The 5,223-nt window shown below is 37.2% G+C and overlaps 1 non-coding gene across 1 annotated transcript; it reads left to right on the top strand.

Moving 5' to 3' along the window:
• The first annotated feature begins 1,024 nt into the window (after nt 1-1,024).
• On the top strand, nt 1,025-1,098 carry Trnan-guu (transfer RNA asparagine (anticodon GUU)). The gene has a single exon. It is a non-coding gene; the product is annotated as a tRNA-Asn (tRNA).
• Nucleotides 1,099-5,223: the final 4,125 nt, after the last annotated feature.

The following is a 5,223-nucleotide window of genomic DNA, read 5'->3' as shown; positions in this document are numbered from 1 at the left end:
GCGTCGATTTTCATACATTACGCATCTGTCGCTACCATTTACTGCGTTTTAAGCTTAGATTATGAAAGCAAACTGAAAGCTGCGGAGATAATATTAGGAAGTGTCTTCGCAAAATTCAAACGCAACAATGGTGGAAAAAGCAACTCGCATAAAACTAAAGCAATAAAGAACAATAGAGTTAAGTTTACTGTATGCTATTACTTAGTGTGAAAACATCGACACGAATTAACAAAGTTTCATTTATAACTGTAAGAGGACCCATTAATTTTCGAATGAAGAATTTTGAAAAAAAAAACTTGTCTTACAGTCTAATAATTATAGTACGTCTGTACTTCGCGAAGCACTAAACGTACGTGGCAAAAGACACTATACCGCATTCGGTCTAAATGTTGCTTCAGTTCACGCATGGATAGAGTCGGGGAAGAAATGAACAGGGAACAGTTTATCGCGCCGTGAACATAGAGCTCAACTTAGACGAAGCAATAACAGTCTAGCAAATAGGGAAATAATCGGTTGTGGCTTTATTGTAGGAATCGAAGTTGTTGGTGAAAGAGCGTAGAAACTAAAATCTAATTCACGTAGGGCTGGATAGAATTCTCAACTTCGCTGCTGCCACGTAAGCTGGCTGTCTTTTTAGCGCGGCTCATCGGCTAACTGTCGCCGCACTTCAGAAATCGTAAACATATCTGGTTGCTATGCTGGTAGTTTATACAGCATTGCTATCGCATACCATAAGAAAACATTCAGCGCAACGCTGCTACAAATTCGCATAACGTCTGTCGTTGGCTCAGCCCCTACTTTCCCTTCACCTCGCCCTACCTCTTCCAGACTCGTGTGATATCGATCGACGAACCAACGTGTTTGCTGTTACGAGTGAACGGTGTATTGGCGTTCGGCTGAACTATCTCGATGTGTACTGTGGTCTTGGTCGTCTGAACCCGTAATGCAGATTATAAGGTAACACGAGCTAAGAGGAAGCAGTTACACTGGATGTGTTTGCAGCGGTCGCAGCTTGTCGCCGCACGCCTCCGTGGCGCAATCGGCTAGCGCGTTCGGCTGTTAACCGAAAGGTTGGTGGTTCGAGCCCACCCGGGGGCGAGAATTTTTAATTTCGTAAATTTGGACACACGTGTTCCAAATAGTTCATGCACGGGTAATACGAGAAGAAATCTACAAGTAAGAGTTTATCAGCCCCGAACAACGAGGTCAAGGTAAACGAAGCGTCTAATGTCCAATACGACAATGATTTACTGTGAGTCTTTTGTAGGAACCATCATGGCAATGAACCGAAGTGGGAAATCTAGCTAATGTAGGGTTGGAGCCCACATAATTTCATTCAAGAAGTCCGTTACTCGTCGGTAGCAAATTTGCACAAACGACGAAGTCTCAAGAGCTGATTGAAGAAGAGCATTAATGGCTAATTTTGCACCCATTTCTTGACAGTGTAAGTCCACGACACGAAGTGAAGCCAGAAACGTAGTTCAGAAGTTTCTAACAATTCAGTTTTTCACCTAACTGCGGGTATAATTTTGCGACCAGCTGCTTTGTTGCTGTCTTCCGTATTAACTTTACCAATTAACTCTGTCGAAATGGTGCGCACCTAGTTGTATCATAGTTTGAGTAATGAATGTGTGTCAGAATTTATACTTTAAGCTTGTGCCAGTTATTATTGTATTTCCAAATTGGTGCCTCTCCTACAATTGACTTTATTATAATGCACTATCAAGATCACACGTATGTTGTATAATCTTACTGGTAACAAGTTTCAGTCAGTGGCCATCATTAGATCCAGTAAAAGAAAAAAAATTGTGGGAAACTGTTAACAACCAATAAAATAAACAACACAAATAATACATAGCTTAGCAATTCGGTGTTATCTTCTGGTAAATGCATTTCCTCACATGTAGAGTATAATTATCATACCAAAGTGCTAATGCCACATTCAGATTTTTGCATAATTATAGTAAAAGTGTCATCTGCTGGCAACTTGATCAACACATCTGGATCAAGCTGTATATTTAGATGTTGGAGAAAAACAGTGACTGCAGTAGGACTTTGTCCTCGAGAATCTTGTAAAAATCATTTCAAAAAATTAAATGTAGAGTCATTCTGTGTGAAATAAACCAATAAAAAAACAAATTTGAACACTGAAGCTTCAGAATTTTGTAATTTTTTGACACTGTATTCTACCTAGCAACATAAGATAAAATCCAAAATGAAAGTTTTTTCGACAATTTAATTTTTTAACTATTAATTTTTAAAGTTTCCAAAATTCTGCAATTTTTGTCATGTTTTGAAACATTGAAATGGCCATATTTTTAAAACTATTTGATTTACTGAACTAAAATTTTTACCATTTCATTCAGTTTCTTATGAGGTCTATAAGTACGTGATACTTGACAATTTTCATAAAAATGCTAAATTTTTCTAAACCAAAGTTTTTTTAAATTCTGAAGATTTCAAAATCGAAATTTTTTCATACTGAAAACATTTATGTCAGTCATGCACTATTTGTTAAACTGTTTGTCAAATTTTGTAATAGTATTCTAAAGGGAACATATGGAAATAAATTTTATTTTGCTGCAATCCGTTTTGTTCACTTTTCTGCAAACTGCAAATTTGCTAAGTTAAAATGAAATTATCATATACTAATGAAGTACACTTCAGTTTATCATTTTAACAGTGTAGTAAACCATGCCATATAACAATTTTAAAAACTTGTGGTATTTAAATTTTTTTTACTACAGTGATGGCTGAACAGCACAATGTAAGAAATCAAATAAGCTTTTCTAACTCATGTCCTGATTTTGAAGATTTTGCAGGAATTGATGCACAATGGCATTTTTATTCTACTCCACATGGAAAGGCAATAATGGTGTTTGTGATGCAGTGAAAAGGCTTGCAGCCAAAGGCAGTTTGCATAATCCTGTGAATAACTGAATATTAACGCTCTCCCAGTTGTTTGAGTGAATTAAATACATAATCAGTCCCTTTTTTCCTGTATGGCAAATGATGAAAATGTAGCAGAAGAAAGAAGGTTGACAAAAATGATTTAGGAAGCCGCAGTAGTCACAGGACTCAGAAATATTATGCATTTAGCCCTCTGAGCAAAGCCAAAACTACAGATAAAGTAGTTTCTCATTTTAATAATTCTGATGTTCACAAAATTCTGTTGGGACCAGATGCAGATGGCATGCCTTTTGAGCAGATTTTAGGATTTTGTAGTTGTACTTATGAAAACAAATGGTAGATAGCTTATGTGCTATCAAGAAATGAAAAATAAGGGGAAGTAAATCCTTCATTTATGGTTTCTTATGGACCAGCTCCTTCTTTTTCATACCCAAGAAGACCACATAAATTGACTCTTCCAAAAGACTTCACAGTTTGTAAATTATACCCCACAACTACATCTAGAAGAACATACAGACTATCAGATGAAGAGGTGTGAAAACCCTCATAGGTTATATTGGAAAAGAACATGTTTTAATATCAATAATATGTCATCACTGCTTGAGAGGACTAGATTATGTCATTTAAAAGAAGACTGCAATTTATGATCATAGACTCCAATTAGACTGTGACCACTATAGTGTTTTCCTTGTTGAAGATGTGTAGAAAGTTTCTTATTGCAGAGAACTCAAATAACACACTGTTATCTGCACACATGTGTGTGTGTGTGTGCGTGTGTGTGTGTACATGTGTGTGTACTTTCAAACATATATTTATAAATTGCCTAATTATGGCGAAGAGAAGATACATAAATTTAACTTGAGATCAAATGTACATTTACACAGTACAAGAAATAATTGTAAGCTATATGTAATACTCTAAAGGCTGTCATACACAAGAGACTCAAATATCTAAGCTTGAAGCTATACAGTAACTTACCACGAACAGTAAAAACTCTACCTCTAGATAAAATTAAATAGGTATTACACACTTGGGTTACGAAATCCTACTGTTCCGTTGAAGAGTTCCTTCAGTGTAATTTCTATAACATAAATACTAATAGGAAGTGAAGGACCCTAGTTCTAGGCAATAAGTCTGTTATGTAGTACTGCTGCTTATTTATTCAAATAATATCTACTTAAATAATGTAAATAGTCAGTATGTAGGTATATATTTTGAGACTAGAAGGAAGAGTGATATATTTATTGTGTATTTAGATTTACATGTGATCAGAATCACTGTAAATATATGTATTTGTGTATAAATGTTTTTGCAGAGTGCTGGATGGAAAAATATTAGAATACGTGCAGAGCTTTAAATAACTAGGAACCAGGATAGACAGTGACTGGAAGAGCAGTACAGAAATTAAAACTTGGATAACAATGGTGACAGTGGCATTTTGTAAGAAAAGAAGAATTTTCTGCAGCATTGTGGACAGAGATTTGAGGGAAAGGCTAATAACATGGTTTGTATGGAGTGTCCTGCTGCACACTGTCGAAAGGTAGACACTGAAAACAAAGACGGAGCCAGGCTGGGGGATTCTGAAACGTGGACAGGGTCAAGGATGGAAAGAACAAGTTGGACAGATAGAGTGAAATATGAAGAGGTAGTGGGAAGGGGGGGAGAACAAAGATTATTACTGAAAGTAATAAAAAGAAGGAAAACAAACTGGACTAGACAGAAATTGGGAGCAGGTTATAAAAGCAGTTTTGTTGGGCTATATGGGAGGGAAGAGGGGGCGAGGCAGGAAGAGGTTTCAGATCCTCGGTGATGTAACGGGTGGAAGCACATACAGCAGCATTAAGACGGAAGCAATGGATTGCAGGAAACGGGAACACAAACAACCTGCCAATAAAGCGGAAAGCTGATGACAATGATATGTAAAACTCTCACTATTGCGTGCAAAACAAGAACAAGGCTAACAAAGATTGTAATCTAAAACATCTGCATAAAAGTGCAACGTCCTTAACATGGCCTCAATTGTTTCACACACCTAACTAAATGCTTTGACAGCAGGAATGAAGCAGAGCTACCCAGTTGCAAAAAATAGTGGTTTTCAAATAACCTTGACCACGTTTTCGACGGATCTTAGTCCGTCTTTTGCTTCCGCGGTCCAGCTCTGCAGCCAATCAAAACGAAGTAATCCTCCGCGAAGCGAGGATATAAGCTCTCGCTACAAATTGTAGTATGCTGTTTGCACAACGGAAGCAGATTGTCTGCTCTGCGCGCCATAGCATGGAGACGAAGAAACCTGCTGCCATGAGGGGCCATCAG

This window comes from Schistocerca cancellata, chromosome 6 (genome assembly GCF_023864275.1).
Source record: "Schistocerca cancellata isolate TAMUIC-IGC-003103 chromosome 6, iqSchCanc2.1, whole genome shotgun sequence".
Classification (NCBI taxonomy): Eukaryota; Metazoa; Arthropoda; class Insecta; order Orthoptera; family Acrididae; genus Schistocerca; species Schistocerca cancellata.
Note: the sequence above shows the minus strand (reverse complement) of the source record. Positions and strands in the feature narration are given on the sequence as shown.